The sequence below is a fragment of the Meriones unguiculatus genome, chromosome 2 (assembly GCF_030254825.1).
Source record: "Meriones unguiculatus strain TT.TT164.6M chromosome 2, Bangor_MerUng_6.1, whole genome shotgun sequence".
Taxonomy (NCBI): Eukaryota; Metazoa; Chordata; class Mammalia; order Rodentia; family Muridae; genus Meriones; species Meriones unguiculatus.
In genome coordinates this window covers 8,335,518-8,348,078 of record NC_083350.1, presented here as the reverse complement: position 1 = coordinate 8,348,078, position 12,561 = coordinate 8,335,518, and positions in this window count along the sequence as shown.

The window sequence follows — 12,561 nt, the reverse complement described above, 5'->3', positions numbered from 1 at the left end:
GTTTGCGGCTCCAGTGGGGAATTTTTTGTTGCTGTTTCCTACTGTCCGCCCTCAGACTTTCGTGGTATTTCTTGTTTCCATTGGTGATGGTATATTCCTAGCAAGTGAGTGAGTGGGAGCCGCAGAGAGTCCTCTAGTCCCCTGACATGCTGTCAAACAAAGGAAACGGTAATTTCCCTCTCAGATGATCAGTTGTCCCTGCTACTCTTGGGCTTGTCTTTCGAGGGTAAGCATCTCCAGAGAACGGGCGTTTGAGGGAAGGCTTCCCACTGATGTCTCAGATGAATGGACTGAGTATGGTCCTGAAGAGATGTCAGCTACACAGGACTTCGGTGAGCATAAGCACACTGGTTGTGGGTGGCATAGACTTTCATGTGAACACTGCCCCTCTGCGTACTTGCCTGGTGCTGGTGCTCAGCTGTGTCTGACGTATATGGGGGTGATTGTCCCGAGCAGACCCAGGACAATCTAAAACCTTGAGATAGCTTCTCCATTTCTCTGGTTGTACTCCCTTAGCAGTTAAGGGGAGCAAGGAAGTGGAGAAATAAAAAGTCTTCCTCTCACTAGTCCTGTCCTCAGTTCCAAGGAACATAACCCCCTGACAATATATAAGGCAGTATGTGGCACTATTACAGTCCCAAGGAGCCAGACAGGGTATTTATACCAGCCAAGCATTAGGAAACAACTATGAAATTATTTAGATAAAATTAAACCATCATGGACCTAAAATATGAGCTGTTTGCTGTACAAACCTAAGTGAATCCTGAACTGCTGGTACCAGAGTCCTCATGTACTCTTCACAGAGACTCCACTCCCGGCTGTGGCAAACATGGCTGACCCTGCTCAGAGGTGTGAGCTCAGTGTCTGAGTGTCCCCAAAAGCACCCTTTACACAGATGAAGAGCAGTGGCCCTCCCAGCTCTTGTCCTCTTGCTAAGGACCGTGTCAACCATGAGTAGCTGAGGCCAGATGCTACTGCCCTTCGAAGACTCAGATAACAATAAATCCACAGCTGTCCATGAGCTGCTCTGGTAGATCATTGTTGCTTTCAGCTGACCCAACCATTTGATGAGGGCACCAGGCAGCTAGTCTGTACATCCACAGGTGAGGCTAGAAATCCTGGCAAGATAGATGCATGACTGAAGGAGTGCATGTTTTGTGCTAGAGAAGGTATCAGTACAATGCTGTCCAGCCCTGCTAAACCAAGAGCCAGCTCCAAGTGATGCCCAGGCCCAGCTTTCTGACCACGTGACCCCTGCTTCCAAGACCCTATTCCCCTCCCTTCACCAGACCCCCACAGAGCCAGCAGTGATGTATCTGTGGTGTTATGTGAACCACAGTAAGAATTAAGCAATATTCCTGTGCTGGCTAGGAACCGGATCCAATCCATTTCACAGTTATGCAGAATTCATTTCCTGTTTAATGTAAAAGAGCTGTGTGGGCAGATTGCTAAGGTGACTTCCTTTTTATTTTTTTTAATGTTTTCCAATGCAATTTGCAGCTTAATAGCCACACTATAAATGACATGATTAAGTTTTATATATTTCTGTATATTTGATGTATTTACCCCAATGCAGCTGTCATTGCTTATACTGTTTCAGATGTTTAGAACACAATCAATTGTTTGGAGGGATCACCCTTTCCAAGGCAAGCTTTCTTTTTCCGTCTTCTTTTCCTTTAAAACAAAAGCTCTGGTACATGCATGAAATACCACCCCAAAACACAAAGGCTGCGTACGTGACCTTCAACAGAACCAGGTTTTAACTTCATAGACAATAGTATGAAAACATGGAACCACAGCACAGACAACAGATGAGACCCTGGGTTTTCTCAGACACGTGGTCACAAAGTTAGCCTTAGGATTTGGGGAGCCCAGCCTGTCCTGGCACTGTCTGAATTCCCTGCTCTACACAGATGTTTTAAGCATGTGTAGTTTGATTGTTAATCCCTAGGAGACAGGTTTGATTCAGTCTGGCCAATCCTAAATGTTGCATTCACAGACATTCAGTGTGAATAGCCATGCTTGAGAGCAGACACAATGAATTATTTCAGTGAAAGGAGCTATATATTAAAAAAAAATTCTGAACACAGGCAAAGATAATTCTTACATTTTTTTAAAAGGAAACAATAACACAGAGGTAATTTTAGAAGAAATGAGACAGGATCTAAGGGGGAAGGAAAGGGGAAAAACAATAACTGACATTAAAAGCAGATTGAAATCTTTTCAGACTTGAGAGATTTCCTTATTTTTCATACTTTTGAAATTCCAAATTTCTCTGCACATAAATAAAATATATACTCTCAATATATACTCCAACAAAGTAAATTTCTACCTGGCATGGTGTTTTGATTTTTTTCTTTTCCTTTCTTTTTTTTAATTTTCCTTTATTTCACTTGAGTATATCAAACAAGTCATTTCTACTAGCAAAAGGCCTGGGTCATTTTGATACTGTCTAGTATCATACTGTATAATCTCAGCAAGATATTTTGGAATTCTTCCCAGTATTTCTTACATGTGATGCTGCCTGTTAGGTCATCTGACCACTGTCTTGCTTAGAGTGAAAAAATTGTACATCAGTATTTCTGGCAGGGATGTGTCTTTCTCATGTCATATTCCTTCTTGTGCATTCATCCTCTTGGGTGGCCATGCATCCTTCCTAAAATTAATTGCCATTCGCTGTGCCAAGCTAATCTTGTAGGGAGCAATAAGTCATGCCCTGGTAAAGAAACCAAAATTTCTGGACCTGCCTAAAGATTGAAAAATTATTAACTTAGTTCTTTACAAATTGCACAAAAGATAACATCTGATAATCCATTAAGCAAGACTGGATCGATGTCTCCAATCATAATGCTAAATGCACTGATGAGGATGAAACATTTGCCACTTAAATAGTGATTAAACTCATTTAATAAGCCAGTGATGCTCAAATTACTTAAAATGAGTATGACATGAATGGAACAAGCCCGTGCATCGCATTATCTACACTCACTAAAATTATGTTGATGTTAGGATAAAACAAAACACACTGTGAGACCCAACCTCAGACAACACAATGACCAGGTCATGTGAGTAGGCTGCAGGAAAAAAAGGTTTCCTTGTTCTGTAAGCAGTTTGGCTCAACATCGTAGCCACCATGGTAAAGTCCTTGTATGACCCCTGGGCTCTCTTTGAAAGGGACTGACCATAGGCACAGGTGCATTTAAACAACCCAGGAGCCCTATCTGGTCTTAAGTTGACTAAATAATTGGTATGAAATTCAATGATTTTAGTAATTTGTCTCGTGATCCTGATAGTGTTAGGACAATTAAGTTTCTTATGCCATATTGCAACATTTTATTTTATTTCAAATTAAAAGAATGTTTTTCTTTATGTTACTTAACTTATTCAGTGCTGGAGATTGAACCCATAACCTTGGACATGCTAGGCAATTGTTATATCACTGAGCTATAGCCCTAGGTTTCTTTTCATTTTCAAAAATTTTAATTTTGAAACCCAGTGGTTTTTTTTTCAGTTTATTTACTTTCTATCCCGAGGGTGTTCCCTCCCTTTTCCCCTCCCAGTCTTCACTTCCCCTTCTTCCCCCTTCTCCTCTCCCTTTTTCCAGAAAATGAAAGACTCTGTTTCCCTGTATCAACCTTTTCTAGCACATCAAGTTGTATCAGGACTGATCATATCTTCATCCCCTGAGGCCAGGCAAGGCTGTCCTGGCAGGGAGAAGCTATATAAAAGCAGGCAATAGAGTGTGTATTATAACCCCCCCCATCAGGCTCCCCATCTAAAGATGAAGCTGCCTATTGGCTACATGGTGTACACTCACTTGTAAGCAGATATTAGACCTATAGCACAGGATAACCATACTACAATCCACAGACCCAAAGAAGCTAAGTAACAAGGAGGGCCCAAGGGAGGGTGTCAAAATGTCACTCAGAAGGGGAAATAGAATAGAAAGCAGAAGTGGATGAGGAGAGGGAACTGGTCAGGAGATGGGATGGGGAGGGAAATAAGAGAGGGGGTCAGAATGGGAAGTATGAGGGGGGAGGTGAGAGGACTGGAAACAAGAAGGGAAACTGACGGGGGCATTTTGTCAAGATGGAGGCCTTAGAGAGGGTAGGCTCCTGGGAGGATATGGGTGTGACTCTAGCTGAGGCTCCTAAGAGGGGCGACATGAAGGCTGAAACGCAGTCTTGCTAAATTACTTTGGCTGATTTAAACTCACTGTGTACCCTCATGAAAGCCATAACTCTGTGATCTTCCTTCTCCAGCCTCCCTCTAGCATATCTGGGAATGCTAACCTGTGCTGTCAGGCCTGGCTTCTGCATTTTTTCACTTTAAATGCACAGTAGCAGGGAGTTTTCTAATATTATCCAGGCTCATTTATCCTTCAGTGCTTTTTTTCTTCCTCTTGAACACTAGGTATAAATACACACACACACACATACACACACACACACACACACACACATCTGTGTGTGAAACTTGATAAACACGATAGCTCAATGAAATCATACAATAATACATAGTGATTTCAAAATTATTCACACTGGACTCTTGTGGTTTAAATGAGTTTAAAAAGAAACACTAATTTATATGTATTCACATATGCAATATAAGTGTGTGTGGGAAGGTGAGTTTGTATATGTGTGTGTGAGTGTGTGCACATGCGCCTGACTACCATGTAGAGATGGGAAAGCAGCTTCCTCCTTCCCCTCTATTACACATTTAATTTTCTTTAGTTCTATAGCTGCATATATTCAATTCCTATAAGTTTCTGATCAGGCTTTTAGAAATGCAATTTTCTTTTGAATATAAACTACCACTATATTAAAAACAATATCCTCACTAAGTCACATAACATTCTTATGCAGTGGAACGTGAAAATGAGGCAAATTAGTACCTATTGAGGGATGAGAAACCTTCAGATTTTGTGGCAAATGTGAACCATGTTGGAAAAGTGAAATAAACCCATTTCCCAATCAGGACACACTACATTGAAATTGTCTTCCTTTTGGTTATATAAAGGTTTTCCAATCTGAAAGCTGATGCTATATTAGAGTTCTATTTGCTTAAGAAGATGGGTCTAAATTGATGAACTAGCCATTTTTATACTAACAGCTCCTTTTGAAGACAGCTGCTGACTGCTTGCCCCTTTGTAGCTGTAGCTGAACCTGAGAGGGTGCAGAAAAGTCCTGCTGGTTGTCACAACTATCTACTCTTTCTTTAATTAACCATAATATAGAAAACAGTATCATTCACATCTAATTAGAAATCAGCTTCTTTAGAATGTGAACTCCTTCTGAAGATGATGTCAAGGATCATTGTTTAACAATTGCAATGCCTGGCACCTCTCTGCTTACCTTGCTCTCAAATCTAAAATTAGAACACCCTTTCCTCGATTTTTTAAAAGAGAAATTACTCTGAGCTGCAATGCATTCCTTTACAAGAGGTAATGGCGATGATGATCCTTGTGGAAACTGTTAGATCCTGGCTGATTTCATTAGAATGATGGGGGTAGGAGCTTGCCTTCTTCCTACAGAATTAAAACAAGGTTTTCCACTCAGTGGAACAGATAATGAACACACAAATGCACAGGAACCACAACTACTTACTTAATACCTCCCCACTCCATCAAATAATCAGGAAGCCTTTTAAATAATTTGCAAGGACATTAATCAAATATTTATTTGCCGAGTCATTTTCAGTAGCTGATCTTTTATAACCCAAAAGGTTTTGGAGAGCAGTGCCATTTGTTTCTTTCAGTCTGGAAAGTAGACAGTTGCCATGTTATCTTCAAATGTGGAAAATAAAAATGGAAATGAATAAAAGAGATCACCTGGATTCCAACAGGAAGCAGAAGTGTGGCAAGGATTCATTTAACCCACGAAAGCCCCTGAGTACCTAATAAATATAGGTTCCCAGGGAATGAATAGGTGGTCACACTCACAGGGAGCTTCCTGTCAAGTAGGAAAAGGCTGGTAAACTCATGCCCACTATGTGGACCAGCACTGCAGCCCCAGGTGCCATGCGGGCATACAGAGAGATCTTGTCTGGGCTCTGGTCAAACCTGGGGGGATGTGGAGTGGAATGGGGCTTGTGCAGCAGGCAGGAATGGTGAAACATTTGAAGGGTGGTGGATGGGCAAGGGGAAGCCCTTTGGGGAGGGACAGCAAGGCGAACAGGATCTCCACAGCCTTGCTTGGAAATTGTGCTCTGTCAGTAATTGCCATCTAATGCTGGGTTTTGTCCCAGCGTCCTGTTATTCACTGTGTCGCCACTGGATATCTGGCAACTGTGGGGAAGAATGCATTAAGCACAAGTGAAAATACAGATTATAAAACAGGCCCAGAGAACAAACGGAGTCAGGGATGTGGGCTTCTAGGGGTTGGCTTAGACAGCCAGAGGCAGTTTGGTTTATGTGGTAGAGTGGCTTCTTACACAGCCCCATCAGAGAAGCAGCAAGACTAATCATGTCTCGGGAGTGCAGAAGTGCCAGGTAGCACTGGGGTGTTTTCCAGCTGCAAGCAGGGATAAGGGAGCCCTCACCCTGCAAGTGCTCTGCTTTCCACCCACCCCCATTCCCCTGCCTCACGTGTCCAAATGCGAGAGGCTAGAGGCTCAACATCTAAACTCCCACCAAGCCTTGAATGCTGAAGAAAGGAGCTCCATAAATCCAAATCTTTAATCACTGCATTGCACCTCGCACAGCCCAACCTCATCTGAGTTTTCAGAGCATTCAGACCTGAGGCTTGTAGGCAGAATTGGAGCAAGGCAGACTGCCTCTGGGGCTTGGCAGTTCACCAGCAAGGCAGGTTCGGAGGGTAAAGGTGAAAAGCTGCTATCTTGACATATCTGAGGGGTAGGGAAAGGTTGGCTCTGGATTTGGTGATCCAGTGGGGAGGGGCAAGGCTCCTCAAGATCATGCTTCTACTACTAAGGAGGGAGGAAGAGCAGAGTAGAAGGGTAGGAGGTACGCAGGTGGCACCGGCTGTTTTTCAGAGCAGAGCCTTCATCTCCTGCGGGTGTCCCACTGCTTTTACCATAGAGAAGCACAGTTACAGAGACAACTGTATACCTTTTTGAGTTGGGTCCAGTTTAAAAGAAAAGCCATTCAGAGGTCTACTTAAAACCAGCTAGAGTGTCAACACACCATGGAAGTTGTCAGTAGGCAAGACGCTGAGCTGCTTTGCCTGGGTTACAGAGCGTCTCTACACAGCCCATTCTGCTCAGCGTCCCTAAGGTGTCTCCAGGAAGCATCCTAACTCGGAGAACTCTGCGCCTTTGAGGACAGGGATAAAAAACAGTGGCACTAACTTCCACTCAGATGAACAATAGTTTATCTCTGCTTAGCATGGGTCAACATCAATTGTTCAGAATATCCTTCCATGTTGTCTCCAAGGGCTTGGACCATCTGCTGAGCTATCCGTTTGTGCTTGTGGGTTTCCTAGACACTCGACAAAGGGCTCATGTCTAAATATGGCTTATTCAGAGGAGACTTGAGTGATGGCTTTCATTTCAGATAAGGAAACATCAGAGTCCCACCATCCACCACATGCTTCCATGCAGTGGCAACAGAATGCTTTTCCTGACAAAAGTGAGAGTAATTATGACCCAGGAACTGAAGTGATTCATACAGGAGGCCCAGGGGGCAAAGGATGTAGGGAAGGTGATGTTTAGCTCCAACACAGGGGAGGAGTCTCGGGCCAAGGCTAAGCTGGTAAAGTATTTCTGTGGGTTATTAAAAAAATAATTTAATTGCGACAGCCTTTCTTTTCCTTGAGTGCAATAAGAATATATAATTTTAAGATGGCAATGTGCATGTGTTGAATGGGGCATCCTGCAGAGTTTCGTCCTGGCAACAGTGATCTTGTTTGTGCCTGCGGGTTAGTGTGTTTGTGAGCAGAGGGCTCGGGCAAGAAGCTGAGGTCTCCAGGCTTTGAAGGGCTGGGAGAGCTACGGTAAATGAGGAGCTCTGTGTGTCAGTCTAGCACTGTGCTGGAACAAGCGAGAACTATACAAAAATAAAAAATAAAGAATATGAAAGGGCCCCGGAAAGGAGAGTGTAGTTACGTGACAGAGCCAGAAAACAAACAAACAAAACATGCTGGTGTTCTGAAGACAACAGAGATTCAATGACAGGAGGAGCTGAGCAGTTTGCTGTCTAGGGTATGAATAAGCATAGACTATACATAGGTGTAGGCTCCACTGAGAATGTGAATTCTGGGGAGTCCTGTAGACTGAGACTTGCAGGGGTGTTGGGAGTGGGGTTAGCCAGTGGTGTGGCCCAGGGCAGAAAAAGATGGGGAGTTAAGCTGAGAGGACCACAGTTTATCTTGGGTCCTTTCTGCTAGGGTACCATTTCCACATTGAGTTAATTCAACCCTCATTAGGGTGGAACATGAGAGGTACAGTTTGCTATTCCCCTTTACAGAGAGATGGATGGGTTCAGGGAGCTTATAGGTGTCCAGGCAGACTTTAACCAGGTTCTCTGGGGCTAGAGACATGTGGCTCAAATGTTTTCCCACACCTGTTTCTCCATAGGGCTTTCAGTAATTCTTATTGTTCTCACTCAGGGACAGCCATAGGACTCTCTGTCTCTAACCTCCACTCCAATCTCAACCTTTCAATCTCCCTTACAGTCTCTCATCAGCCCCATCCAACCCACTGAGATGTTGCCTGGGTTTGTTTCAGAGTTCCAGCCCTATGTTGATCATATATGATCCATTATACTCAAAATCCCAATGAGGCTCTCCAGCCTGCTCTTCAGCACTAAAGGAGTATTTGAATGCCTTCTATCTTTTCTCTGGAGACATTCTTTGTGGGGACATTGTCTCTTGGTCTGTGCCTTAGTCAGTACAGGCTATGTAACAAACCACTACAGTATATACACTCAGATACTAATTTCTTACAGTTCATGTTAAGGCAAAGGCTCTAGACAGCTGGTGGCATAACTCTTGGTCAAAGTTCAAGGGTCTGAGGACCAAGAGCTATGACATCTGGAAGCTGGACAAGGTGGATGCTCAGTTCAACCAAATCGTATATGTGTTATCCTGGCTCTTGGTTCCAGTTGCCTTACTGAATGGGCTATGCTCACCATGCTTCATGGTAGACTCAGGATCTTCTTGGTCTACTCATGTAAGGGCTATGTCTGGAATATTCTCTCAGATACACCCAAGCCATGTTTATCTATTGCCTGCATAGTCCCCTGCCAGAGTATCTGACAGAGAAGATTAATCACATGCTGAATGTTCTCCCCTCCAGGGAGATTGGCTTTTCTTCTGTCTAATTCAAGAGCTTCTTGCCCTTTGAAACTTTCTGGGCCTTTACTGAGAGGCTTATGACCCAGTATAAATATCCTACTGCATTGATGATGGAGCATCCATGACTCTTAACAAACTCTCCCAGACTGCAAGCACTTTGAATATGGAAACTCTTCATTTGCAGATCAGTCAGTTAAGACTAGCACCCATTCAGAGCTGAGAGAGTATTTGGAAAGTGAAAGAAGCAATGAACACTGTCCAGGCTGCTGCAGATAACGTCTAGTGCAGCTTCAAGGAGATGCTGTGTTCTTCAGTAAGAATAGTGACAGGCATGCTGAGGATAACTTAGTGAGTGAGAGGACTTGCTGGGTCATCATGAGGACCATAGTGTGTACCTGAGCACCCATGTAACAAGCTGGGCATTTTGCAAATACCTGTAACCCAAAATTCTTAGTGGGGCAGAAACGGGAGGTGCAGAGTAACTGGGCTTCAGAGGAATAATCGGAAAGGAGGAGGGAAGAACCTCCCATTCTATAAACTTCCTCTTCTGATCTCTGAGCATGTGCACAGACACCCACAGGCACATGCTTGCAAATGCTCATAGACACAAAAAAATGAATATGTAAATAAATATTTCTCCAACATTTTAATTTTATGTGTTTGAATGTTTTGTCTGCATGTATGTTTGTGCATCACATGTGTGCCTGGTACTCAAGGAGGTCATAGGAGGCATCAGATCTTCTGTAACTGGAGTTATAGTGTTGTTTTGGGTTCTTTGTAAACTCAGTTATGTTATGTACTTAATGATTCTTCAGATTTTTTCAGTGTCTGTTGCTATGTTCCCCTTTTCATTTTTGATTTTGTTGATTTGGATAGTGTTTCTCTGTCTTTCAGTTAGTTTGGCTAAGAGTTTGTCTATCTTGTTGATTTTCTCAAAGAACCAACTCTTGATTTTCTTGATTCTTTGAATTGCTTTTATTGTATCTAGTTTATTGATTTCAGCCTTGAGTTTGATTATTTCCAGTCACCTATTCCTCTTGGATGTATCTACTCTTCCCCCCTACCTTATGGGCTTTTAGGTGAGCCCATAAGTTGCTTGTATGATATGCTTCAAGTTTCTTTATGAAGGCACTTAATGCTATGAACTTTTCTTTTAACGCTGCTTTTATTGTGTCCCATAAGTGGTTTTACCAGTTTACATTCCCACCAGCAGTGGGGAAGGGTTCCCCTTTCTTCACAACCTCTCCAGCATGTGTTGTCACATGAATTTTTCATCTTGGCCATTCTGAGGGGTGTAAGGTGAAATCTCAGGGTCGTTTTGATTTGCATTTCCCTAATGGCTAATGGGGTTGAGCATTTCTTTAATGTTTCTCTGCCATTCGATATTCCTCTGTCGAGAATTCTCTGTTTAGCTCTGTTCCCCATTTTTTAATTTGATTACTTGGCTTGCTGCTTTTCAGCTTCTTTAGTTCTTTTTATATACTGGATATTAGCCCTCTGTCAGATAAAGGGTTAGTGAAGATTCTTTCCCAATCTGTAGGCAGTCGTTTTGTTTTGATGACGGTGTCCTTTGCTTTACAGAAGTTTTCAGTTTCATAAGGTCCCATTTATTGATTGTTGATCTTAGAGCCTGTGCTGTTGGTGTTCTGTTCAGGAAGTTGTCTCCTGTGCCAATGAGTTCTAGGCTGTTCCCCACTTTTTCTTCTAACCGATTTAGAGTATCTGGTTTTATGTTGAGGTCTTTGATCCACTTGGACCTTAGTTTTGTGCAGGGTGATAAATATGGGTCTATTTTCATTTTTCTGCATGTAAACATCCAGTTGGACCAGCACCATTTTTGAAGATGCTGTCTTTTTTCCATTGAATGGATTTGGCTGCTTTGTCAAAAATCAAGTATTCATAAGTGTGTGGGTTTATTTCTGGATCTTCTATTTGGTTCCATTGATCCTCCTTTCTGTTTCTACGCCAATACCATGCAGTTTTTATTACTATTACTCTGTAGTACAGCTTGAGATCAGGGATGGAGATACCTCCAGATGATCTGTTGTTGTACAGGATCGTTTTGGAGATTCTGGGTTTTTTTGTTTCTCCATATGAAGCTGAGAATCTTTTTTCAAGGTCTGTAAAGAATTGAGTTGGTAATTTGATGGGAATTGCATTGAATCTGTAGATTGCTTTTGGCAGGATGGCCATTTTCACAATGTTAATCCTACCAATCCATGAGCACGAGAAATCTTTCCATCTTCTGATATCTTCTTCAATTTCTTTCTTCAGAGACTTGAAGTTTTTCTCAAACAGGTCTTTCACTTGCTTTGTTAGTGTCACCCCAAGGTACTTTATGTGGTTAGTGGCTATTGTGAAGGGTGTTGTTTCCCTTATTTCTTTCTCGCCCCTTTTGTCTTTGGTATACAGAAGGGCTTCTGATTTTTTTGAGTTGATTTTGTTGGGCATGTTTTACTTTATTTTTTTAATTTATTCATTTTTTGTTAATTACAGTTTATCCACTTTGTATACCAACTGTAGTCCCCTCCCTCTTCTCCACCCATGCTCCTCCCCCAGTCCACTAATAGGGGAGGTCCTCCTCCCCTTCCATCTGATCCTAGTCTATCAGGTCTTATGAGGAGTGGCTGCATTGTCTTCCTCTGTAGCCTGGTAAGGCTGCTCCCCCCTGAAGGGGAGATAATCGGCCACTGAGTTTATGTAAGAGACAGTCCCTGTTCCCATTACTAGGGAACCAATTTGGACACTGAGCTGCCATGAGCTACATCTGTGCAGGGGTTCTAGGTTATCTCCATGAATTGTTCTTGGTTGAAGTATCAGTCTCAGAAAATATCCTTGTGCCCAGAATTTTTTTCTCTCCTGTGGAGCTCCTGTCCCTCCAGGCCTTTCTATCTCCTCCTTCTTTCATAAGATCACCACCATTCTGCCCAAAATTTGGCTTTCTTTTCATTGAATTCCAAGACATCTTTAATTTCTTTATTTCTTCCCTGACCTAGCTGTCATTGAGAGCTCTTCAGTATCCATTTATGCGTAGGCTTTTTGTTATTTCTGTGTTGTTGAGGTCTAGTTTTAGACCATGGTGGTCTGATATGAAACAAGGGATTATTTCAATCTTCTTGTATCTGTTGAGGCTTGCTTTGTGACCAACTATATGGTCTTTTTTGGAGAAAGTTTCCTGAGGTGCAAAGAAGAAAGTAAATTCTTTTGTGTTTGGGTGAAAAGATCTGTAGATGTCTATTAGGTCCATTTGATTCATGGTATCTGTTAGTGTCATTATTTTTTGTTTAGTTTCTGTTTTGTTGACCTG